The 27,016-nt window shown below is 42.2% G+C and overlaps 1 long non-coding RNA gene across 1 annotated transcript; it reads left to right on the forward strand.

Moving 5' to 3' along the window:
- The first annotated feature begins 23,003 nt into the window (after positions 1-23,003).
- LOC123115521 (uncharacterized) lies at positions 23,004-25,597 on the forward strand. Its single transcript, XR_006456649.1, has 3 exons — positions 23,004-23,052; positions 24,907-25,167; positions 25,253-25,597. It is a non-coding gene; the product is annotated as an uncharacterized lncRNA (long non-coding RNA).
- Positions 25,598-27,016: the final 1,419 nt, after the last annotated feature.

Consider the following 27,016-nt stretch of genomic DNA (forward strand, 5'->3'; position numbering starts at 1 on the left):
CTGAATTTGGGGGCCGCCACCCAGTTGGCGTCGCGCGGCTCAGTGATATAAAACTACCCTGATTGCCACCCTTTTATGGTCTCCATGAAGGAGCCGTCAAGCCATGTGACGTTGGGCATCTTGCCCACCATGGCACCTCCACACTCCGCCTGTTGGCCGCTCACGATCTTCAGTTTCACGCAGAAGATTTTCAACCACAAGCTAAAGTGAGGCTTGATGCGGAGGAAGGCCTCGCACACGACGATGAACGCCGAGATGTTGAGGACGAAATTCGGGGCTAGGTCGTGAAAATCTAGCCCATAGTAATACATGAGCCCGCGGACGAATGGGTGGAGTGGAAATCCTAGTCCGCGGACGAAGTGAGGGAGAAATACTACTCTCTCCCGAGACTTTGGGGTGGGGGTGATCTGTCCCTTTGCCGGAAGCCTGTGCGCGATGTTCTCAGCCAGGTATCCGACCGCCCGAAGCTTGGTAATGTCCTCCTCTTTGACAAAGGAGGCCATCCACTTGCCTCCCGCTCCGGACATGCTGCGGTCCTACGGAGAAGGTGAGAGCTTGGGCGCTGGAGCTCGAGAATGCGAGAACAGATGAGCAAAGGAGGAAGAAGGCGTGGGTGGAAACGGGAGATCCTTGTCCCTTTTATAAAGGCGGTGCAGAATGTGCGCCTCCCCACTTGCCCCTCGAAATCATTTATTTTCCAAGCGCCTCGATTGATGGTGCTGGTTGGGTTACCCATACCCGTATTGATGGAGATCCCGCGATAAGGGGACACGATCTCTGTTTTGATAAGACGTGCCAAAGAAACCACCTCGCGATGTGTGGGAGAGCTGGATGTGAAAAGCGGTTCGAACAATGACCAGGTCGCGGCGTGTTGTCATGCTGCAGAGGGTCGTCAGCAGATTAGTTCGTGGATTATTGTTCTCTCTACGGCGGTATGTGAAGGGTCGGACACGGTCCTTGTGTTCGGAATTTACCTTGGAGTATTCGAAGATGGAACCTGCCTCGCAATGCCGAAGTCAATCTACGCGCCGGACTCGTCGTCATTGAAGCCTGGTTCAGGGGGTACTGAGGGAGTCCTGGATAAGGGGGTATCCAGACAGCCGGACTATATGCTTTGGCCGGACTGTTGGACTAAGAAGATACAAGATTGAAGACTTCGTCCCGTGTCCGGATGGGACTCTCCTTGGCGTGGAAGGCAAGTTTGGCGATTCGGATATAGATTTCCTTCTTTGTAAACTGACTCCGTGTAACCCTAGCCCCCTCCGGTGTCTATATAAACTGGAGGGTTTAGTCTATAGGACACAACAACAATCATACCATAGGTTAGCTTCTAGGGTTTAGCCTCTCTGATCTCGTGGTAGATCAACTCTTGTAATACTCATATCATCAAGATCAATCAAGCAGGAAGTAGGGTATTACCTCCATCGAGAGGGCCCGAACCTGGGTAAACATCGTGTCCCCAGACTCTTGTTACCATTAGCCTTAGACGCACAGTTCGGGACCCCCTACCCGAGATCCGCCAGTTTTGACACCGACAAGGGGATGCAATTCTATGATTAACATCATACTTAGCAAGCATTTTACGGAAAGCACCATGAATAAAATGTGAACCACCATCAGTCATAAGATATCTAGGGACTCGAAACCTTGGAAAAATAACTTCTTTAAGCATCTTGATAGAGGTGTTATGATCAGCACTACTAGTTGGAATAGCTTCTACCCACTTAGTAACGTAATCAACGACAACTAAAATATGTGTATATCCAATAGAGGCAGGAAAAGGTCCAATATAATTAAAGCCCCAAACATCAAATGGTTCAATAACAAGAGAGTAATTCATATGCATTTCTTGACGTCTACTAATATTACCAATTCTTTGACATTCATCACAAGACAAGACAAACTTACGGGCATGTTTGAAGAGAGTAGGCCAATAAAAACCGGATTGCAATACCTTATGTGCAGTTCTGTCTCCAGCGTGGTGTCCTCCATATGATTCGGAGTGACACTTGCGTAGGATCTGTTCCTGTTCATGCTCAGGTACACAACGTCTAATAACACCATCTACTCCTTCTTTATAAAGGTGAGGGTCATCCCAGAAGTAATGTCTTAAATCATAAAAGAACTTTTTCTTTTGCTGGTATGTGAAACTAGGTGGTATAAATTTAGCAACAATGTAATTAGCATAATCAGCATACCATGGAGTAGTACAAGAAGCATTAATGACCGCTATTTGTTCATCGGGAAAGCTATCATCAATAGGTAGTGGGTCATCAAGAACATTCTCTAGCCTAGACAAGTTGTCTGCAGCGGGGTTCTCAACTCCCTTTCTATCAATAATATGCAAATCAAATTCTTGAAGCAAGAGAACCCATCTAATAAGTCTAGGTTTACCATCTTTCTTTTCCATAAGATATTTAATAGCAGCATGATCAGTGTGAATAGTAACTTTAGAATCAACAATGTAAGGTCTGAACTTATCACAAGCAAATACAACTGCTAAGAATTCTTTTTCAGTAGAGCATAATTTCTCTGGGCAGTATCAAGAGTTTTACTAGCATATTGGATAACATTTAATTTCTTATCAACTCTCTGCCCTAAAACAGCACCTAGAGCATAATCACTATCATCACACATAATTTCAAAGGGTAAATTCCAATCAGGTGGCTGAACAATAGGTGCAGTGATCAAAGCTTTCTTAAGTATTTCAAATGCTTCTACCCAATCATCATCAAAGACAAAAGTAATATCCTTTTGCGGTAAATTAGTCAGAGGCCTAGAGATTTTAGAAAAGTCCTTAATGAATCTCCTATAAAAACCGGCATGACCAAGGAAACTTCTTATACCTTTAATGTCCTTGGGGCATGGCATCTTTTCAATAGCATCAAATTTAGCTTTATCAACTTCAATACCTCTTTCAGAAATTTTATGCCCCAAGACAATGCCTTCATTTACCATAAAGTGACACTTTTCCCAATTCAGGACGAGACTAGTGTCCTCACATCTCCGCAAAACTCGATCAATGTTGCTCAAGCAATCATGAAAAGAAGATCCATAGACTGAGAAGTCATCCATGAATACCTCACAAATCTTTTCACAAAAGTCAGAGAATATAGCCATCATGCATCTTTGAAAGGTAGCAGGTGCATTACATAAACCAAAAGGCATACGTCTATAAGCAAAAGTACCGAAAGGGCAAGTAAAAGTAGTTTTTGATTGATCTTCCACTGACACAGGTATTTGAGAGAAACCAGAATAACTATCTAGAAAGCAGAAATGTGTATGTTTGGATAGTCTTTCTAGCATTTGATCAATAAAATGTAAAGGGTAATGATCTTTCTTAGTAGCTTTATTTAACTTAAGGAAATCAATTACCATCCTATAACCTGTAATAATTCTTTGCGGAATCAATTCATCTTTATCATTAGGAGCAACAGTAATACGTCCCTTTTTGGGACACAATGGACAGGGCTTATCCATTCACTATCAGCAACGGGATAAATTATACCTGCCTCAAGGAGCTTTAGTATCTCCTTTCTTTCCACTTGTTTCATCTTAGGGTTTAATCATCGTTGAGGATCTCTAACGAGTTTGGTATCTTTCTCCACTTTAATTTTGTGTTGGCATAGAGTGGGACTGATGCCCTTAAGATCATCCAGAGTATATCCAATAGCAGCACGGTGCTTCTTCAGAGTTTACAATAATCTTTCCTCTTCCTGCTCTGAAAGGTTAGCACTAATAATAACAGGATATATCTTCTTTTCATCAAGATAAGCATATTAAAGATTATCAGGTAATGGTTTGAGCTCAAACACGGGATCACCCTTGGGTGGAGGAGGATCCCCTAGGATTTCAACAGGTAGGTTGTGTTTCAAGATAGGAACCTGCTGAAGGAATACTTCATCTATTTCCCTTCTTTCATTCATAAACATATCATTTTCATGGTCTAGCAAATATTGTTCTAGCGGATCAGTAGGAGGCACGGCAATAGAAGCAAGACCAATTATTTCATCTTTACTAGGTAATTCTTTATCACGAGGTTGTCTATGAAATTTAGCACAATTAAACTCATGAGTCATATTATCCAAGCCAATCATAACAACATCCTTTTTGCAATCAATTTTAGCATTAACAGTGTTCAAGAAGGGTCTACCAAATATAATGGGACAAAAGTCATCTTGTGGGGAACCAAGAACAAGGAAATCAGCAGGGTATTTAACTTTCCCACACAAGACTTCAACATCTCTAACAATCCCAAGTGGTGAAATAGTATCTGTATTGGCAAGCTTAATAGTAACATCAATACCTTCTATTTTTTCAGCGAGTGCAATATCATGCATAATTTCTTGGTATAAGGAAATAGGTATTGCACTAGCACTAGCACCCATATCACATAAGCCATGATAACAATGATCTCATATTTAAACAGAAATAACAGGCATGCCTACAATAGGTCTATGTATCTTAGCATCTGGTTTTGCAATATTAGCAGCTTCATCACAGAAATAAATAACATGCCCATCTATATTATCATCCAAGAGATCTTTAACCATAGCAATACTAGGTTCAACTTTAATTTGCTCAGGAGGTGTATACGTTCTAGTATTACTCTTACGAACAACAGTTGAAGCTTTAGCATGATCCTTTATTCTAATAGGAAAAGGTGGTTTCTCAACATAAGTAGTAGGAACAATAGGATCATTATAAGTAATAGTCTTTTCTTCAACTGTAATAGGTGCAACTACTTTTACTTCAATGGGAGGATTATATTTAAACCACTTCTCCTTAGGGTGATCAACGTGAGCAGCAAACGATTCACAGAAAGAAGCTACTATCTCAGAGTCAAGTCCATATTTAGCGCTAAATCCTCAAAAAGAATCAGTATCCATAAAAGATTTAACACAATCAAACTTAGGTGTTATACCTGACTCCTTACCATTGTCGGAACCCCAATCTTTAGGGTTGTGTTTAATTCTTTCCAATAAGTCCCACTTGAATTCAATAGTCCTCAGCATATAAGAACCAGCACAGGAAGTATCGAGCATGGTGCGATCATTGAGAGAAAGCCGAGCATAAATTTTTTGAATAATCATTTCTCTTGAGAGCTCATGATTGGGGCATGAATATAACATTGACTTAAGCCTCCCCCAAGCTTGAGAGATGTTTTCTCCCTCGCGAGGCCAGAAATTATATATGTAATTACGATCACGATGAACAAGATGCATAGGATAGAACTTCTGGTGAAATTCCAACTTCAATCATTTATAGTTCTAAGATCCCGTATCATCACATAGCCTATACCATGTAAATGGATCTCCCTTCAAAGATAAAGGGAAAACCTTCCTCTTGACAACATCATCGGGAATACATTCAAGCTTAAATAATCCACAAACTTCATCCACAAAGATAAGGTGTAAATCGGGATGCAATGTTCCATCTCCTGCAAAGGGATTAGCTAGCAGTTTCTCTATCATACCCGAAGGAATTTCAAAGTGAACACTTTCAGTAGGTTCAGTAGGTTTAGGAGCAATCTTTGCTCTACTGGTCGGGGCGAAAATACGCCGAACAAGCCCCTCAAAGGATTAGTTTCCATAGTAACAAGTGACAGAAAATTTATGCACACAATATAAATGTTTCCTTACCAAGTTCCACTCACCAAAGACGCTTCACTCCCCGGCAACGGCGCCAGAAAAGAGTCTTGATGACCCACAAGTATAGGGGATCTATCGTAGTCCTTTCGATAAGTAAGAGTGTCGAACCCAACAAGGAACAGAAGGAAAGGACAAGCAGTTTTCAGTAAGGTATTCTCTGCAAGCACTAAAATTGTTGGTAATAGATAGTTTTGTGATAAGATAATTTGTAATGAGTAACAAGCAATGAAAGTAAATAAGGTGCAGCAATGTGGCCCAATCCTTTTTGTAGCAAAGGACAAGCCTGGACAATTTCTTATAATGAGAAAAGCGCTCCTGAGGACACATGGGAATTATCGTCAAGCTAGTTTCATCACGCTCATATGGTTCGCGTTCGATACTTTGATAATTTGATATGTGGGTAGACCAGTTCTTGGGTACTGCCCTTACTTGGACAAGCACCCCACTTATGATTAACCCCTATTGCAAGCATCCGCAACTACAAAAGAAGTATTAAGGTAAACCTAACCACAGCATGAAACATATGGATCCAAATCAGCCCCTTACGAAGCAACGCATAAACTAGGGTTTACGCTTCTATCACTCTAGCAACCCATCATCTACTTATTACTCACCAATGCCTTCTTCTAGGCCCAAATAATGGTGAAGTGTCATGTAGTCGAGGTTCACATAACACCACTAGAGGATAGACAACATACATCTCATCAAAATATCAAACGAATACCAAATTCACATGACTACTAATAGCAAGACTTCACCCATGTCCTCAGGAACAAACGTAACTACTCACAAAGCATATTCATGTTCATAATCAGAGGAGTATTAATATGCATTAAGGATCTGAACATATGATCTTCCACAAAGTAAACCAATTAGCATCAACTACAAGGAGTAATCAACACTACTAGCAACCCAGAGGTACCAATTTGTGGTTTTGATACAAGATTGGATACAAGAGATGAACTAGGGTTTGGAGAGGAGATGGTGCTGGTGAAGATGTTGTTGGAGATTGACCCCCTCCTGATGAGAGGATCATTGGTGATGATGATGGTGATGATTTCCCCCTCCCGGAGGGAAGTTTCCCTGGCAAAACAGCTCTGCCGGAGCCATAGATTGGTTCCGCCAAGGTTCCGCCTCGTGGCGGCGGAGTTCTGTCTCGTGAGCTTGCCTCTGATTTTTTCCAGGATAAAAGACCTTATATAGCAGAAGATGGGCACTGAAGGGCCACCAGGGGGCCCAGGAGACAAGGGCGCCCCCCCCCAACCTCCTGCCAAGGTGTGGGGCCCCTCCAGTACTTTATTTGCCTAATAATTCTTATTAAATCCAAAAATGACTTTCATGGAGTTGCAAGTCTTTTGGAGCTGTGCAGAATATGTTTCCAATATTTGCTCCTTTTCCAGCCAGAATCCCAGCTGCCGGCATTCTCCCTCTTCATGGTAAACCTTGTAAAATAAGAGAGAATAGCCATAAGTATTGTGAGATAACATGAAATAACAGCCCATAATGCAATAAATATTGATATAAAAGCATGATGCAAAATGGACGTATCAGAGATCATGATGATGCTTTGGAGATGGAGACAAAAAGCATAAGATGATGATGACCATATCATGTCACATATTTTGATTGCATGTGATGTTTATCTTTTATGCATCTTATTTTCCTTAGTACGATGGTAGCATTATAAGATGACCCCTTAACTAAATTTAAAGGTATACATGTTCTCCCTGAGTATGCCGTTGCGACAGTTCGTCATGCTGAGACACCACGTGATGATCGGGTGTGATAGGTTCTACGTTCACATACAATGGGTGCAAGATAGTTTTGCACATGCGGAATACTCGGGTTAAACTTGACGAGCCTAGCATGTACAGACATGGCCTTGGAACACTGGAGACCGAAAGGTCGAATGTGAATCATATAAGAGATATGATCAACATCACTAGTAGAAAAAGGGTCAAATGTGAAGCACAATAGTGCCGGTTGGAATTTCAGCCGGCACTAATGTGTACACTAGTGCCGGTTCGTGGCGGCGATCAATAGCACCGGTTCGTGGCAAACCTTTAGTACCGGTTCATGCCACGAACCGGTACTAAAGAGGCTGTGTCAGCCTGCGGTCAGGCTATGGCCCCACCATCACCATTTAGTGCCGGTTCGTACCACGAACTGGTACTAATGAGGTTATGGCAAGCTGTTTTTTAGTCCCACCTCGCGAAGTGAGAGGGACTAAGAGCGGTTTATAAGCCCTGAGTGCAGAGACGATGAAGAAGAGGCTCAATGCTCACGTTGCTTAGCTTCAATCCTTCAAGAATACGGTAGACCGCATGGAGCTATGCGCAGTGCAGTTTACACTATTCCAAAGGCTTGAAGCAAATTAACGAGCATTGCACCTCTTTTTTATTTTTAATAACTTATTACAACTCCGGACTTCTTCTGTTATGGCAAAAACTAATTGCACGTCGACATTTCCTTTTTTTAAGTTATAACTCCAGACTTTGACCATCAAGTTTTGCAGAAAAGAAAAAATAGCAGAAAACAAAAAATAGCAGAAAAGAAGAAAAACTATAGCTGAAAAGAGAAAAACAAAATAAAAAACTACTCAGAAATAAATAGAAGAAAATAAATATAGCAGAAAAGAAAAAAACTACTCAGAAATAAATAGAAGAAAAAATAAAGCAGAAAAGAAAAAAAAATTATATTTGCTATATTTCAATTGTTTACAAAATGACCATGAAATTAAAAATCACTACAAAATGAACTCTGAAAATGTTGAATTTTGGCAAACTAGATGAAAAACTACTCACAAATAAATAGAAGAAAATAAATATAACAGAAAAGAAAAAACTATACAAAAAACTACGCAAAAATAATAATAATAATAATAATAATAATAATAATAATAATAATAATAATAATAATAATAATAAGAAGAAGAAGAAGAGGAAGAAGAAGGAGGAAGAAGAAGAAGAGGAAGAAGAAGGAGAAGAAGAAGAAGAAGAAGAAGAGGAAGAAGAAGAAGAGGAAGAAGAAGGAGAAGAAGAGGAAGAAGAATGTTGGGGCGCTGTCCTGTGGGCCTGCCAGACCTTGGGTGTGCAAATACATGCCCAGTAGGGCCAGCAGGCTCACAGGGCAGCGCGCCCTAGTTAGGCCCAGAAGCCTGCTAAATAGAGGAGTTCGAAAGGGCAGCCGTGGCTGGGTTTATAAACCAGTGCGACATTTCTTTTTTTTAATTTATAACTCTAGACTTTGACCATCAAGTTTTGTAGAAAAGAAAAAATAGCAAAAAAGAAAAAATAGCAGAAAAGAATAAAAACTTTAGCTGAAAAGAAAAATAGCAGAAAAACGCACAGCCATTAGTACCGGTTGGTGGCTCCAACCGGTACTAATGGGTTGCCCTTTAGTACCGGTTGGAGCCACCAACCGGTACTAAAGGCCCAGTTTCCTGCCGCTTGGGCTGGCCAAAATTGGCCTTTAGTATCGGTTGGTGGCTCCAACCGGTACTAAAGGCTCCCCCTACATATATGACACTTACGAAAAATTAGTTATCTCGTCGCCGCTTCGTTCCACTTCTCGCGCGAGAGAGTCTCGATCTCGACGACGACGTCGACGCCGCCGCGCCGCCGTGCCATCGCCCTCGCCGCCCCCGCCGCCCGTCATCGTCGTCGCCGCGCGCCCCCGCCGCCCGTCGTCGTCGCCGCCCCCGCCGCCCGTCTCGTCGCCATCCCCGGCCGCCGCCGGCCTGTCTCGTCGCCGTCCCCGGCCGCCGCCGCCCGTCTCGTCGCCGTCCCCGGCCCCCGCTGCCCGTCATCGCTGCCCCCGCCACCCGTACGCGCCCGGCCCACTCCATACACACACACGCATACACACACACACACACACATACACACACACACACTACACACACACACATACACACAGACACACACAAACACACACACACACACTACACGTACACTACACATGTACGTACACACACACACGTACTACACACACATATATTTTTATTTATTTTCTGTTTTCTATAATGTTTAGATGAATTAGAACTATCTAGTTTATTTTTAGAATGTTAGAAATGTTATCATCGATGAATTAGAAATATGTTAATGTTTAGTTGAACTAGTTGAATTAATATATAGAACGAACTAGTTTATTTTTAGTAAATGCTTAATTAGTTGAACTAATTGAATTAATATAACTAGTTTATTTTTAGTAAATACTTAGTTGAACTAGTTGAATTAATATATATAACTAGTTTATTTTTAGTAAATGCTTAGTTGAACTAGTTGAATTAATATAATAACTAGTTTATTTTTTAGTAAATATAATGCTTAGTTGAACTAGTTGAATTAATATATAGAACTAGCTAGTTTATTTTTAGTAAATGCTTAGTTGAACTAGTTGAATTAATATATAGAACTAGTTTATTTTTAGTAAATGCTTAGTTGAACTAGTTGAATTAATATAACTAGTTTATTTTTAGTAAATGCTTAGTTGAACTAGTTGAATTAATATATAGAACTAGTTTATTTTTAGTAAATGCTTAGTTGAACTAGTTGAATTAATATATAGAACTAGTTTATTTTTAGTAAATGCTTAGTTGAACTAATTGAATTAATATAACTAGTTTATTTTTAGTAAATGCTTAGTTAAATTAATAGAAGTAGTTGAATTAATTGAATTAGTAAGTGTTTAATGTTTCGCCTAATATGAACATAGGAAATGTCGTCTGACGACGGAAAAAATTTCATTATGTGCGAATACTGTGAAGACCAGCGCGGCCAATGCAGCAGAAATTTCCTTGTTGATGGTAGGCGATTCAGTATCAAGCTGGATGAGATTTTCGAATTCGATACAGTAAGTCACAACGACAAGTCTGTTTTCGTAATTAAGCATGACTTATATATGCTTCATTTGCCTGACTTATAATTTTTAATTTTCACTATTCTACTAGCGCATCCCCTGCCATGCAAGAATTTTTGTCTTGGATAAGATAGGTTTCAATGATATGGAAACTATGGAGGTAAAGAGAGCTTACCTGAAAACTGAGCATGATGGTTATACTTTTAACGTCAAAGTATACAATGCACACACGTACACCTATTTTGAATGCAAAACTTGGCAAGCACTATGCAAGGCTTATGCATTTGAGCCTGGTATGGTTATCACCTTTGATATTCGTCCAGAAGATGATATTGAAGGTAATAGAGACATATGGGTCGATGTGCAGACGCCTCCAGTTCTACCATTATGTGAGTTCTTCTCAACTATATTTTTGTCTTTGATATTGCTTATTCAAAAATAACTGACAACTAATTTCTATTGACAGCTTATCTCCATTCAACCAAACATGTCCGGCGCTTGGTAGACAGGACCTACTACTGTCCCGGCGCTGAACTAAACTGCGAGGAGATAAGTCATTATGTTTCATGGCTTGAGGATCTTCATACTGTGAAGACAAATTTTCTTCCTGCACTTAGAAATGTTAGTACTCAAAACGTGCGACCAATAGTGATGGTATTGAACTACGGTCACATCTATTTAGGAATGATGGTAAGATATTTACTATTTGTCCTCAGTGCATATTTTGCATACATTTTTTTTTGCTAAACTTTTCATTGCTAAGTATATTAATTAAGTACTATACGATGTTCTTCAACAGGGACTCCCGATGACAGTTGTGCCTCAGGGGATCGAGACTAAAGGTTAGATGTCAATTGTTAGCTTACGGCCAAGATATCCTGCATTGCACATGAATGCATTCAAGATTTCTAGAAGCGATGAATGCTTAATAGTGAAAGATTGGAGGAAAATTGTTAATGATCGCAGAGAAGTACTAGGGGGCAGCAATGAGAAGCGCAGCCCACGATTAGGAGACACGTTCATCGGCATGCTCCAGTATGATCAATCAGGAGAGCTATACATGTTCTATGCTATTTTACCAGAGAGAGAGTAGCTAGCAGGAGTGATTTAGCTAGTTCTTCATGCTGCTCTTAATTAGTACTTGTCCTTTCATGTCCGTGTTCTTCGTTCTGAACTTAAGTGATTTGCTTTTGTGGTGTTATATATGAACTCTTATAATATCATGACAATCATGTTGAACTCAATGATTGGTTCTACTAGAAATTCTATTGGTCGCATACCGTAGTTCAATACCATCAAAAAAATATGCATAATGTGTACAATGTGTAGTATCGTAAAATACCAGCAAACGAAAAAGAATTAAAATGGAAACACAAAATTAAATGAAAAAGAAATCATAAAACTAAAAAAAACCCAAACCTTATAGTACCGGTTGGTCTTACCAACCGGTACTAAAGGGCTCCAGGCCCCTGGAGCTGGCTCGTGCCACGTGGTTTCCCTTTAGCACCGGTTCATGCTGAACCGGTACTAAAGGGGGGGGCCTTTAGTGCCCACACTTTAGTGCCGGTTATGGAACCGGCACTAAAGGGCCTTACGAACCGGTGCTATTGCCCGGTTCTGCACTAGTGCATAGAGATGTTCACCATTGATGACTACCCCATCTCAGGTGATGATCGGACATGGGTTAGTTGATTTGGATCACATATCATTTAGATGACTTGAGGGATGTCTATCTAAGTGGGAGTTCTTAAGTAATTTGTTTAACTGAACTTAATTTATCATGAACTTAGTCCTGATAGTATTTGCATATTTATGTTGTAGATCAATGGCCCGTGCTATCGTTCCCTTGAATTTTAATGCGTTCCTAGAGAATGCTAAGTTGAAAGATGATGGTAGCAACTACACGGACTGGGTCCGTAACTTGAGGATTATCCTCATTGCTGCATAGAAGAATTATGTCCTTGATGCACCGCTAGGTGAAAGGCCTGCTGCAGGAGCAGATGCTGATGTTTCGAACGTCTAGCAAGCTCGATCTGATGACTACTCGATAGTTCAGTGTGCCATGCTTTACGGCTTAGAATCTGGACTTCAAAGATGTTTTGAACATCATGGAGCTTATGAGTTGTTCCAAGAGTTGAAGTTAATATTTCAAGAAAATGCCCGAGTTGGGAGATATGAAGTCTCCAACAAGTTCTATAGTTGTAAGATGGAGGAGAAAAGTTCTGTTAGTGAACACATACTCAGAATGTCTAGATATCATAATCACTTCACTCAGCTGGGAGTTAATCTTCCAGATGATAGTGTTATTGACAGAGTTCTTCGATTACTGCCACCAAGCTATAAAGGCTTCGTGATGAACTATAATATGCATGGGATGGAGAAGGCAATTCCCGAGCTCTTCTCAATGCTCAAAGCTGTGGAGGTAGAAATCAAGGAGCATCAAGTGTTGATGGTGAACAAGACCACTAGTTTCAAGAAAAAGGGCAAGGGAAAGAAAGGGAACTTCAAGAAGAATGGCAAGCAAGTTTCCACTCCCAGGAAGAAGCCCAAATTTGGACCCCAAGCCTCAAACTGAGTGCTTCTACTGCAAAGGGACTGGTCACTGGAAGCAGAACTGCCCCAAGTATTTGGCGGATAAGAAGGATGGCAAAGTGAACAAAGGTATATTTGATATACATGTTATTGATGTGTACCTTACTAATGCTCATAGTAGCGCCTGGATATTTGATACTGGTACGGTTGCTCATATTTGTAACTCGAAATAGGAGGTACGGATTAAACTAAGATTGTCTAAGGACGAGGTGACGATGCGCGTCGGGAATGGTTCCAAGGTCGATGTGATCACCGTCGGCACGCTACCACTACATCTACCTTCAGGATTAGTTTTAGACCTGAATAATTGTTATTTGGTGCCAGCATTGAGCATGAACATTATATCTAGATCTTGTTTAGTGCGAGACGGTTATTCATTTAAATCAGAGAATAATGGTTGTTCTATTTATATGAGTAATATCTTTTAAGATCATGCACCCTTGAAGAGTGGTCTATTTCTGTTGATTCTCGATCGTAGTGATACACATATTCATAATATTTATGCCAAAAGATGCAAAGTCGATAATGATAGTGCAACATATTTGTGGCACTACGGTTTAGGTCATATTGGTGTAAAGCGCATGAAGAAACTCCATGCAGATGGACTTTTGGAATCACTTGATTATAAATCATTTGATACTTGCGAACCATGCCTCATGGGCAAGATGACTAAAACTCCGTTCTCTGGAACAATGGAGCGAGCCAATGACTTATTGGAAATAATACATACCGATGTATGCGGTCCAATGAGTGTTGAGGTACGCGGCGGGCATCGTTATTTTCTAACCTTCACAGACGATTTGAGCATATATGGGTATATCTACTTAATGAAACACAAGTCCGAAATATTTGAAAAGTTCAAAGAATTTTAGAGAGAAGTGGAGAATCATCGTAACAAAAAAATAAAGTTTCTACTATCTGATCACGGAGGCGAATATTTGAGTTACGAATTTGGCCTTCATTTAAAACAATGTGGAATAGTTTCACAACTCACGCCACCTGGAACACCACAGTGTAATGGTGTGTCCGAACATCGTAACCGTACTTTATTAGATATGGTGCGATCTATGATGCCTCTTACTGATTTACCACTATCGTTTTGGGGTTATGCATTAGACACAACTGCATTCATGTTAAATAGGGCACCATCTAAATCCGTTGAGACGACACCATATGAATTGTGGTTTGGCAAGAAACCTAAGCTGTCATTTCTTAAAGTTTGGGGTTGCAACACTTATGTCAAAAGGCTTCACCCTAGTAAGCTCGAACCCAAATCGGAGAAGTGTGTCTTCATAGGATACCCTAAGCAAACAATTGGGTACACCTTCTACCACAAATCCTAAGGCAAGATCTTTGTTGCCAAGAATGGAACCTTTCTAGAGAAGGAGTTTCTCTCGAAAGAAGTGAGTGGGAGGAAAGTAGAACTTGATGAGGTAAGTGTACCTTCTCTCTATTTGGAAAGTAGCTCATTAGAGAAATCCGTTCCCGTGATGCCTAGCTACACCAACTATCTAGAGAGGAAGCTAATGACGATGATCAAGAAACTTCAGATCAAGTTACTACCGAACCTCGTAGGTCAAGAAGAACACGATCGACACCAGAGTGGTATGGTAATCATGTTTAGAAAGTCATGTTACTAGACCATGGCAAACCTACGGACTATGAAGAAGCTATGATGAGCCCATATTCCGAAAAATAGCTTGAGGCCATGAAATCTGAGATAGGATCCATGTATGAGAACAAAGTGTGGACTTTGGTGGATTTGCCGGATGATCGGTGAGCCATAGAGAATAAATGGATCTTCAAGAAGAACACTAACGATGATGGTAATGTTACTGTCTATAAAGCTCGACTTGTCGCAAAAGGTTTTCGACAAGTTCAAGGAGTTGACTACAATGAGACTTTCTCACCCGTAGCGATGCTTAAGTCTGTCCGAATCATGTTAGCAATTGCCACATTTTATGATAATGAAATCTGGCAATTGGACGTCAAAACTACATTTCTTAATGGATTTCTCAAAGAACAGTTGTATATGATGCAACCAGTGAAGGAAATATGCCCTAGAGGGAATAATAAAGTTGTTATTTATATTTCTTTATATCATGATAAATGTTTATTATTCATGCTAGAATTGTATTAATCGGAAACTTAGTACATGTGTGAATACATAGACAAAACAAAGTGTCCCTAGTATGCCTCTACTTGACTAGCTCGTTAATCAAAGATGGTTATGTTTCCTGACCATAGACATGTGTTGTCATTTGATGAATGGGATCATGTCATTAGAGAATGATGTGATGGACAAGACCCATCCGTTAGCTTAGCATTATGATCGTTACAGTTATATTGCTACTGCTTTCTTCATGACTTATCCATGTTCCTCTAACTATGAGATTATGCAACTCCCGAATACCGGAGGAACACCTTGTGTGCTATAAAATGTCACAATGTAACTGAGTGATTATAAAGATGATCTATAGGAGGTGTTTGTTGGGTTGGCATAGATCAAGATTAGGACTTGTCACTCCGTATATCGGAGAGGTATCTCTGGGCCCTCTCGGTAATGCTCATCACTATAAGCCTTGCAAGCAATGTGACTAATGAGTTAGTTGCGGGATGAACCATTACGGAACGAGCAAAGAGACTTTCCGGTAACGAGATTGAACTAGGTATGATGATACCGACGATCGAATCTCGGGCAAGTAACATATCGATGACAAAGGGAATGACGTATGTTGTTATGCGGTTTGACCGACAAAGATCTTCGTGGAATATGTAGGAACCAATATGAGCATCCAGGTTCCGCTATTGGTTATTGACCGAAGATATGTCTCGGTCATGTCTACATAGTTCTCGAACCCGTAGGGTCAGCACGCTTAACGTTCGATGACGATTTGTATTCTGAGTTATGTGTTTTGATGACCAAAGTTTGTTCGGAGTCCCGGATGAGATCACGGACATGACGAGGAGTCTCGAAATGGTAGAGACATAAAGATTGATATATTGGAAGGTTTTGTTCGGACACCAGAATGGTTTCAGAGAGGTTTGGACATTTTTCGGAGTATCGGGAGGTTACCGGAACCCCCCGGGGGGTTAATGGGCCTACATGGGCCTTAGTGGAGAAGAGGAGGAAGTGGCCAGGAGGTGGCGCCCCCCCAAGCCCAGTCCGAATTGGATAAGGGGTGAGGGCGCGGCCCTCCTCTCCTTCCTTCTCCCTCTCCACCTTTCCCCTTCTCCCTTCTTGGAATAGGAAAGGGAGACCAACTAGGATTGGGAATCCTAGTTGGACTCCCCCTTCGCGCGCCCCCGCTAGGCGCCGACCTCCTCCCTCCCTCCTTTATATACGGGGGCAGGGGGCACCCCAAAGCACAACAGATAATCTCTTTGCCATGTGTGGTGCCCCCCTCCACAGTTTAACACCTCAGTCATATCGTCGTAGTGCTTAGGCGAAAGCCCTGCGCCGGTAACTTCATCATCACCGTTGCCACGCTGTTGTGCTGAAGGAACTCTCCTCGTCCTCAACTGGATCAAGAGCACGAGGGATGTCATCAACCTGAACATGTGCTGAACGCGGAGGTGTCGTACGCTCGCTACTTGGATCAGTTGAATAGTGAAGACGTTCGACTACATCAACCGCGCTAACATAACGCTTCCGCTTTTGGTCTACGAGGCTACGTGGACATACTCTCCCATCTCGTTGCTATGCATCTCCTAGATAGATCTTGCGTGATCGTAGGAATTTTTTTGAATTACTACTTTCCCCAACAACCAGAAGGTTTTGTCGATCCTAAAGGTGCTAACAAAGTGTGCAAGCTCCAGCGATCCATCTATGGACTGGTGCAAGCATCTCAGAGTTGGAATATACGCTTTGATGAGGTGATCAAAGCATATGGTTTTATACAGACTTTCGGAGAAGCCTCTATTTACAAGAAAGTGAGTGGGAGCTCTATAGCATTTATAATATTATATGTGGATGACATATTGGTGATTGGAAATGATGTACAATTTCTGGATAGCATAAAAGGATACTTGAATAAGAGTTTTTCAATGAAAGACCTCGGTGAAGCTGCTTATATATTGGGCATCAAGATCTATAGAGATAGATCAAGACACTTAATAGGACTTACACAAAGCACATACCTGGATAAAGTTTTGAAGAAGTTCAAAATGGATCAGTCAAAGAAAGAGTTCTTGCCTGTGTTACAAGGTGTGAAATTGAGTCAGACTCAATGTCCGGCCACTGTAGAAGATAGAGAGAAAATGAAAGTCATTCCCTATGCCTCAACCCCGAGGGTAAAACTCAATTCACAACAAGATAGAGAGGGGAAAGCACCATATGACCCAACTATATTAAAAAAGCCCGCGATACATCAAGATCTGACATCTCAAGGACACGAGAGAGAGAGAGAGAGAGAGAGAGTGAGAGAGAGAGAGAGATTAAACACATAGCTACTAGTACAAACCCTCAGCCCCGAGGGTGGACTACTCCCTCCTCATCATGGTGGCCGCCAGGATGATCAAGATGGCCTCCGGTGATGATTTCCCCCTCCGGCAGGGTGCCGGTACAGGGTCCAGATCGGTTTTTCATGGATATAGAGGCTTGCGGCGGCAGAACTCCTGATCTAGCGACTCTCCTAGGGTTTTTGGAATATTTGTGGATTTATAGGGTGAAGAGGCAGTGCGGATGGCCATTGAGGTGGGCACAACCCACCTGGGCGCGCCCTGGTTGGTTGTGCTCCCGTCGGAGCCCCCTCCGGTACTTCTTTGGCCCACTTGGTGTCTTCTGGTCCAGAAAAATTCTCCAAAATGTTTCACTGCGTTTGGAATCCATTTGGTATTGCTTTTCTGCGAAGTAAAAAACAAGAAAAAAACAGCAACTTGCACTGGGCACTATGTCAATAGGTTAGTTCCAAAAATGAGATAAAGTTGCTATAAAATCATTGTAAAACATCCAAGAATGTTAATATATAACATGGAACAAGCAAAAATTATAGATACGTTGGAGACGTATCAAGGGTGCGGATGCAATACAAGGGAAAGAAGGGGCAGAGTGAGGAAATTAAACCGGGAGGGGGATTGGGTGGGCCGGGGGTGTCGGAGTCGTACATTTCGGGTGTCCGGACTCCCATAAACCTCCCACACTTTTGTGTCCAATTTGCGGTAGAAATTGCGTCTGGACCGTCCCGTGGACCGGCACATGTCGGCGTTGGATGGCTTCGGCAGTCTGGACAACGTGGTCTAAACAGTTATGGGAGGTTTGCGGATCTGCCTTGGAGATGCCCTTATATCCCACCTAAAAGGAGCTTCGTAATATTCAAGGGTTCAACACAAGGTGGGACAAGAACATGTGCATCATCGGGCACACGATGAAGAGCAAGGATGATCCAAATTCTATTTATTATGTTAAAAAATAGCTTCATTTTGTACCAACCAGGGAGTTTTTTTTGCGGGGATAAAACTTTTATCACTCAATCAAAGTATCTTTACAATCACCAGGGAGTCAAATGGACAGAACCACCATTTTCATGTCACGACTAGCAGAAAACCACCACTCTACGATTCTTGACATTTTGCACCGAACTGAAAATTTAACAGTGGCAAAAAACACTGAGTCAATTACTGAGCGCGTTTTGATGTGGCTGATCACTCGTGGGACGACATCGGTGATGACGCGTCGTTAACGGACATTAACGGCTCATTCCGAAGAGAATGGGTCGGCCCAACCCGACTACTCCCTCTGCCATTCCCCTTCCTCACCCTCTCTTCCTTTCACTCTCTCGCGGACTTGGCGGCGGTGGCGACTCCGGATCCATCGACAAGGGAATGATGAGGAAAAGGTGCGGTGGACAAAGCACAAAGCGTGGCTGGCCGGCGTGGCAGGGGGCACTCGCGGTGAGAAGGAAGATTGTTGCGGCAGAGAGAGCCTTGGCTCAATGGTTGGGCTTGTTGTTGTGCAGCCTAAGGACCCGAGTTCAATTCCTAGAATTGACCGGTGATGCACAGGGGTTTTCCACCATTTATTGAGGATCAAGCTTGGTGTATGGTGAAACCACTCATCAAGAAACATCTTGATACTCATTCTATATTTTTTTGAGGAGCATGTTTATCTTGGTACTCATACTAAAATGGTTGTATGCATCACTAGTTGGTGCAGAGGACAGGAAGTGAAAATCTCTTCCATTTTTACTATGGCTGCATGCATAACTCTGATGCAGAGGCCGGGGGTTATCCCCTTTTCCAAAAAAAGAACATATTCATTTCCGAGTATTTCAGAGACTCGAGCATTTCATCGTCGCCACTGCCGACGGTGGCAGATGTCGCGCACACCCTCACGGTGGTGGTCGAGCCCCTAGGTGAGCTGCCTGCCTCTCTGTATTAGCAAGTTTCGTTGTTGGAACTGAAAGGATCCAAATTTGGAAACTAGGGTTTGCTGGAATTCTAGCAAATGCCATTGCTGGACCTAGGTTAACTGAATCTTGTTATTGTTGTTTGTGACTGAATGAACTGAAGTACTGAATTTAGGAATATGAATTAACTGAATGTTCATGTCATGTTTGACTGAATTTTAGGACTCTAGATTAACTGAAACCTATCATGTTTGCCTAAATTTCAAGGTTTTGAAATAGAGTTTCAATCTAGGGTTAGTTACTTTACTGATTAGTAGATGTAGTTTGCATTTGAATTATCCTTGTGCACTGGATGCAACTGATACTACTGAAATTTGGAGGGTATTGTGCAGTGGGTACATGAGTTAAATTTTGGTTGAGTCGTGAAGTGGACAAGTTGACCACAGGAGGGGTGAGTTAGTGTACATGGTTTTAAGTGATTTGACTGATGTGAAGTGTTAGTAGGTGTGCTCAATTTAATGTTTAATTTGGTTTCAAAATTGTGTTGATTAAAGACAAAAGTGTACCTAACTAGGAGAAAGACGACTTGCAATGTTGAGACTTTATTCAATCAAACTATGAAACACTACAAAATAGAAGCATTCTAACATTTTATATTTGCATTGACACCTAGAGCACACATATAGTTCCATGGTAAGCTGACTGGAGAAATTATAGACATGTACTTTGCATTGAAACCTAGAGCACCAAAATTTGATATCTAGATAATATGACCACCAAAAGCTTCATCAGACACAACTAGCTTGCAATATTCAAATAATATGAGCACCAAAGTTTGACATTTAGATAATATGACCACCATGAGTTTCATCAGACACAACTAGCTTGCAATATTCAGATATAGGAGTTTCATTAGACACAAACACACAAAATTGTTCAAACACAAACACATAATAAAGTTTCATCAGACGCAAACATTCTGACATACAGATAGATAGATAGATAGATAGATAGATAGATAGATAGAGATATCATAGATAAAAGAGTTCTTTAGACAATGAGTACTGCTAGATAGATAGGTATCATAACACCATTCAGATAGAAAGCACACATAGTTCTCCAGACGCAATTAAGTTCACAAACAAACTAAACCCATATATTGGTCACATCTTGCTGCAGAAACTACTAAGACCTAGGTGCTAGATGAAACTCACTCTTGTTGTAGCTTTAGAAGATAGAATGATCGACGAACTGGCCCTAGGATGCGATGCTGCTTCTTCTACTTCCTCCTGTTGCTTGTGTCAGTCTCCACCTCCTGTTGCTCCATCTGCAGCGGCTCCATTTCCATCAGACCGACAGGCAGCACTGGCATCACCCTATCGATCTTGTAGTCCACGCGGAGTTGGTAGCGGCTCTGGTACATGTACCAGCGTGACCGCTGGAATGGATCCGGGGAATCCCTGGCCTCCTCCATCGCCAAGACCAAGTTCTCGATGAGTAGGCGTTGGAGGTCTAGCATTCTTGACCTCTCCTCTTGCGTGGCGTAGGCCCTCACTGCACGCGCATGACTCTTCAAGATTGCAATGTTGTTGTACCAGGTGCTCACCTCACGCGCGTAGGAGAGATTGGTGCGGTCGTCGTCGAAGATCTCATGTAGAGCCTAGTCCCATCTGAGGCCAAACGCCATGGCGCGATGGGAGTTTTCTTGTTGTGGTTGTGGTTTCTTAGAAGAGGGGGGTTGGATGGAGGGGCAGGTGGTCATCTGCGAGGGGAGAGTGAATGAATGCACTGTGGAGACTGGGATTTTCTGGAAGAAGGAGAAACTGAACGGGCACAGTTAGTCGATCGAACGGTCGCTAATTTTTTTTCAAAAGAATCGAATGAGCAGAGCGAATGCGCCAGTCCAGTTTACGAACAAGCCCAATCCAGTAAACGAAAACAAGCGAACGCGCTGGCCCGACCCATCATCTTCGCCCCGAGGACAGAAAAAAAATGGCGGCCGTTAACGCCGCGCCGTCACCGCTACTCACTGGCTCGGGATCGGCCAGGCCAAAACCAGATCTTTTTTTACTTTGTGTTTTTTTTGTCACTGTTAGAATTTCGGTTCGACACGAAATATCACAAATCGTAAAGCAGTGGTTTTCCGCTAATCATGAAACGAAAGTGGTGGTCCTGTGCATTTAATTCACGAGCCAGGGGATAGCAAATACAAATACTGATACAACATACGGATACAAATCTACTTTTTAAAGAAATATACGGATGCAAATCTTAGTAATACATCCATACAAAGAAAAATCTTGCTAATGCATTTATTGCTTGCCTATTATTTCGCCGGATGATTAATTTACTTGCCTACTAATAATTCACCAAATATTGCACCATTACTCAACATATTGATGCAGATCTATATTTTTTAGAATACAAAAATAAGCATGCAAATCTTGCTACTAGTACATTTATTACTTGTCTATTACTAGTTCACTGCGTGAAGTGTGATGGCCAAAAGCCTCTGCCTACCTACCAAATTGATGCAAATTGCCAGCCTTGCGTGTCCATGACGAGGGCAGCCGTTACAGTTCGTCGCACCCGTCTATACCCACGAGGCCGGCCAGCCGGCCAGGACCCCAGATCTCCAATTTCGATTCGACGCGATCCCTCCCGTCCCGCTAGAATTCCACCTAGGTTTACGGCCTGCCGCCCTCCGGATCCCGAGTTGGCGCTGGCGACTGGCGAGGGGCTGGTGGCTGGGCTGCACGCTGGAACCCGGCGCCGCGGCGGAGCATGGTGACCGCCTGGCCGGGAGACGTCATGGGGTCACAGAGAGGCGCCGGGCGCTTCTCCTCGGCCGCCGCCGCCGCCGCCGTCAACATCTTCCCGTCCAGCCTTCTTCCTCATAGATCTGTAAGTATTCCACCTCATTTCTTCGCGTGCTGCACTGAGTTACTTCCGCGTGCTGCACTGAATAACTTTGACCGATCGGATTGGTTGGACAGAAGGTAGACGGGGAGCAGAGGAACAGCCAGCAGATAAGGAGGAGCAGCAGATCCGGGTCCAGCGGTGGTAATGGTCCATTTACCTTTGATGTTCTTCTTCGCTTTGTGTACCGTGATGATTTCTGTTGTTGGCACGCTGCAGCCATGGGACGCTAGGATGATACAGAGTGACCTTGATGCAAGCGGATGCCGAATCTCTCTGGTGCGGCGCGGTGGCCGTACGTCAGGGAGAGGCACCGGGCAGGCGCTTCTCCTCGGCCGCCGACGCCGCAGCAGCCCATACGTTACCTTCCTCGTCCAGCCGCCTTCCTCCGAGATCTGTAAGGGTTCAGTTCTACTTCTACCTCACTTCATCAGGTGCTCGTGCTGTACTAATGAACTTTGACCAATAGGATTGGTTGGACGCAGGGTAGAGAAAGAGCACGAGGAGAAACAGATCCATGTTTTGCGATGGTGAGCTTCAGTTACCTTTGTTCGGATCTCTTTGTTATTCATCTTCACTTTGTGGATCGTGATGACTTGTTTTGCATGCAGCAGGCTGCAGCCATGCATGGGACGCTAGGTCGATCCAGGGGAGGCGAATGATGCGAGCAGATGCCCCATGAGGTTTGCCTTAAACTTTGATTCTAGTCATCTACTGATTTTCAGCATGTGGCGTGGGAACTGAAAGTCTGAAACTTGTACCCAAGTTTCCATGTCGCAAGAAAACTTGCACCGCGGAGAACATTTCTCTTTGCTACCACGATAGGCAGAATGCTCATTCTTACTTTGATGCTCGGCCACACGAGATATCGTGGACTGAATATTGAAATAGTACCGTATTTTATATTATAGTAAACTGGAAAGATTCTGCAATATGACCACACATATCTTTGCCATCTTGAGTAGAGTATAGGTTACTGATAATATCGTTGCTTAAGAGCATCTCCAAAGCAGATCCTCAAAGTCCACATATATATCCGGACCACAATATTTGGATAGCTTTTGCCATTCAATACGAACTCGTATGTCCACGGACTAGTCCGCATGTTTAAAATCCGATATCCTGGAAACAACCATGAGGCGTCAGGGGGCTATGCGGGAGTTCGAACATCCTCCAAACCAACAAAAAGCTATCATGTGCCTACGCTACCACGCATTCCGTTCTCCCCTCTCTCCTCCAAAAGCAAGAGGAGTAGTGATGCATACAGGGACCACACACCCACTTGCCCTCTCCTCCTTTCTCCCACTGCAATTTCTTTCACGAAATTTGCAAATAGCTTTGGATGGTTGCCTTCCACATCTTGTCCGCTGACAGCGTCCGGACACGTTTAAGGACATTGTAGTGTCTGTTTTAGGGATTTACACTAGAGACGCCCTCAGGCTGCTTATTACCAACTGGGAATTTCCGGGTTCGATTTTAATCATAGGCCATTTAAGTTTGTTTGTTTTTCTCCGTAGTTTTTTTAAGAAACCAGGAGTTATTTTTTCCATTTCAGTTCAAATTTCGAAGTAATCATACTTGAAATAGTAAACACTACTTGTCTTCTTTCCATGTGTAGCAAACTTTCCTCATTTACAATTTTTAGTCTAATACTTCTTAAGGAAATTTGCAGTACTAGAACAACTCCAGCAGAGTTGTCATATCAAGCCAAACAACATAATAACCTGTATGGCGACTTTGACCAAAAAAGCCGTTCTAGCAGAGTCGCCATCCACCACTCCATTGCCATATGTTTAGAGGGAACTCCGAATCAAGACCTACTTGGCGTGAGCGACATTTCCCCTCCGTCCCCTCTTCCCGCCCGTGATGCCACCTCACACACCTCCTCGTAGAACAACCTCCGTTCGACCACATGCCATGTTGATGACACCATCAACTCCGACACGACCCCTGCATCCCATTCCTCCGATCTCCCATGGGATCATGCGCTTCCCTCTCATCCTTGTCCTCCATACTATTCAGCGCAACCCCCCTCAACATCACGTTGCCGAGGACACCACCTCGTTGGATCTTCCATCGACGATGCAACCACACAGGCTACAGACCCTCTGCTGTCAAGCATCAACTCCATCCTCCAACCTCCCCCACAGCCACCACATTGTGTTGGTTGCCCAACCATAGCGAAGAACAATACAAAATGGAGGAAGAAGGTGAATTTCAACTCCCCACTTTGTTCAAGCAGTTGTCGAAGCATTGGCGCCTTCGAACTTTGAAGCATTTGGTGATATGCAAAGTTGGCAAATAAACCTCCTTCCTTTGTCCTTTCATTTGTTTGCTTCAATGCAAGGTGTTAGTAGAACAATGGTGGTAGCTATGTAATCTTTGTGCGTAGTGTTGCTTTTATGTATTTCAGAGGATTGCTTGTTAATAATGAATCCTTATTGAGGGATATGACGCAAGATTCAGTTGATACCAATAATTTGAATAGTAGAGACTTCTCTCTTCATTAAATATTGTTGAGCACTCTGAGTGGTCAGACACTGCGAGCAAAGATGCGCAACTGGATCAATTCCATGCCTCCTAATCTTCTACAAAGAAAGCATCTCCGGTTTCAAACTACATCAATGAAGAAGACCTTCTGTTTTGTTGGCATGGCATGATACCACTCTGGATGCGGTTGCCAAGAATGGTCAAACTAGTATAAAGTATTGGAAGTGACCAAAAGAGAGTTCTAACCATCAAGGAAGGTATTTGGAGCAAGTAAGGAACCCATCTCCTGGTAGTGTTACCATTAACAAGTATGTGAGCACTCTTGTCGTCTTTTTAAATGCCATATTGCATATAATATTGAGCATTAAATCATTGCTCGTTTGTATGTTGTAGCATGGGATAGCCCAGGAAAGGTACAAACAACTGCCGAGGGTGACGGGGAAAGCATTTGGCCTTTGACCTCGTTGAGAAGGATTAGAGGGCAATGTGAAGAGGAAATAGAAGGAGGAGTCTCCACCCTTGAAACAAATGAGTCAATCCATTGACGCCATTTTGTTGGAAAGCCTTTCATATGCATATATTGTTGCAAGAATGGCCATTTAAATTTGTTATAGGCCTTTCCAAAATCTACTTTGAAGATAGCTCGGTCAAGTTTCGTCGATCGCAACGTATGGATCCTTTCATGTAATACAACAATCCCCTCCAGGATGTGTCGCCCTGGCATGAACGTCGTTTGTGTCGTTCTATCCACATTGTGAGCGATCACCGTCCAATTAGCTACCGCTTTAGAAGAATGGAAATAATACAAAAAATTGAAATTATACAAAGCCAAATCCCCATTGTATAATTCAACAAACATACACACAAAATCCTTTTCTACGACTCGCAAGAAGCACTGATAGAACTCCTCGTCAAACCTATTTGGTGCCGACGCTTTATTCTGTTCCATCTATGAGATAGCTTCACAAACTTCTTTGTAAGAAAATGGGGCTTGTAGGATGGCATTCTTCTCCATCGATAGCTAAGGGTTGTTACCTCTGACATTCTGATCAAGTAGGGGATAGTCGGAGACAGGGGAACTAAAAAGCAATTTATAAAATTACTAATGTAGATTTTAATTAAGTCGGTTCTCACCGACGATAGTGCCATCATCCGGTTTGATATGGAACCTTTTCTATGTTTACCATTAGCGATAATATGGAATTATCAGAACTATGTAAAAAAGAAATATGTTGGTGCTTGACGTGGCATCTGTTGCATTTCTTTTTTCAAGTTCATCCAATGGTTTCTTGGAATGCAACAATTTATACCGAGTTATAGCTGGAATTTGGAATAGGACTAGCAGATATTGTTCTTGTTACTTAGCTATATTTTTTATACAAATATAATATGGTATACTATAGATAATTCAGACTTTCTAGAGCCAAACTGCACATGTACTTATGATAGTGAAAGATGGACTCTAGGATATCAAATAGTTACAGAAATTGAAGTAAAACATAATTTTATCTTAGTATTCCTTACCTAATTAAACATTTTCTGGTGTCAATACAAATCCCTGGAGCCAATGCTTTGTGTTCTTCTGCATTTACCTGAGCCACAACCCCATGTTCCTTGATGTTCATCTAAGAACAGAAAACAACATAGATGTGAGATAATCTTTCATAACTTTCTCTATCACTGTTGTAGAAATTATCATGATCCGCCCCAAAAAAGAAGAAATTACCATCTTGATGACTTTTATAAGTAACATATAAATGTATTATAGTAAAATCATATTCTAGGGATTTCACCAAATCTCTTTGACGTAGTGGTGCACGTAGTGGTGCATGGATTTGGCTTAGTAAATTAGATACCTAGGTGTGCATGTTATATTATCTATAATATGCTATTTATGTCTTATAATCCCTCCGCTACCATAACAACGTCACTATAGACATTGAAGGTCTCCCATATATAAGCTTGACAACAAATTTTATAGTCACATATTTTATGAAATCTTACAAAATTTTATGTGGAGAATGTTGTGTACATGCACAAGTGGGTGTAGTGTGAACATATCAAATGCAGTGAAGGAATATGTGCTCCGGGTGCACCAAGGTACTTTGGACCTTTGAATGGATATCTAACGGATGTAAGCTAGCTGAGAAATGGATT

This window comes from Triticum aestivum, chromosome 5B (genome assembly GCF_018294505.1).
Source record: "Triticum aestivum cultivar Chinese Spring chromosome 5B, IWGSC CS RefSeq v2.1, whole genome shotgun sequence".
In the NCBI taxonomy this organism is placed as follows: Eukaryota; Viridiplantae; Streptophyta; class Magnoliopsida; order Poales; family Poaceae; genus Triticum; species Triticum aestivum.